Source organism: Penaeus monodon, chromosome 19 (genome assembly GCF_015228065.2).
Source record: "Penaeus monodon isolate SGIC_2016 chromosome 19, NSTDA_Pmon_1, whole genome shotgun sequence".
NCBI lineage: Eukaryota > Metazoa > Arthropoda > Malacostraca > Decapoda > Penaeidae > Penaeus > Penaeus monodon.
This window is the reverse complement of record NC_051404.1, coordinates 6,764,466-6,764,948: the sequence shown is the minus strand read 5'-3', so window position 1 is coordinate 6,764,948 and position 483 is coordinate 6,764,466. Positions and strand designations below refer to the sequence as shown.

General features: G+C 33.3%; 1 protein-coding gene across 1 annotated transcript in view; it reads right to left on the bottom strand.

Moving 5' to 3' along the window:
- The window catches only part of LOC119585030 (dual oxidase maturation factor 1-like), a gene marked incomplete in the record, with an annotated part of 33,296 nt that overhangs the window by 18,238 nt on the left and 14,575 nt on the right, over window positions 1-483 (bottom strand).

Sequence of the window (483 nt, the reverse complement as noted above, 5' to 3'; positions counted from 1 at the left end):
AAGAAAACATTAAGAGGCCGAAGGACTTAAAATGTTAATTTGCCTATTTAATCTATTTTCCATCAATTCGTTATTTTGGGATTATAAAAGGAGAAGAGGAAAAAACTTATTGGTCGCGAGTCATAAAATACTGATTTACTCGGCTAAGCTATTCTTTGGTTAATTCGTTAATTTGGGATCACAATGATGCGGGAGAGAATAATTAGAGGTTAAGCTCCTTAAAGACTCGTTTCGTTTGGTGATTGTATTCTTTGGTTTAAATTGTTAATCAGTGATCACAAAGCTGCGGTTAAGGTCTGAAGTTCTCAAAATGTTAATTTGCTTGATTAATTTATTTTTCGATTCGCCATCACAATGCTGTGGGAGAGAGAATTTTTTTTTTTAAACAATTTGCTTGATCAGTGCATTCTTCTGTTAATTCGTGATCACAATGTTTCGGTTCAGGATCTAACGTATTTCCTTTTACGCTGTGGCAAAAAAAAT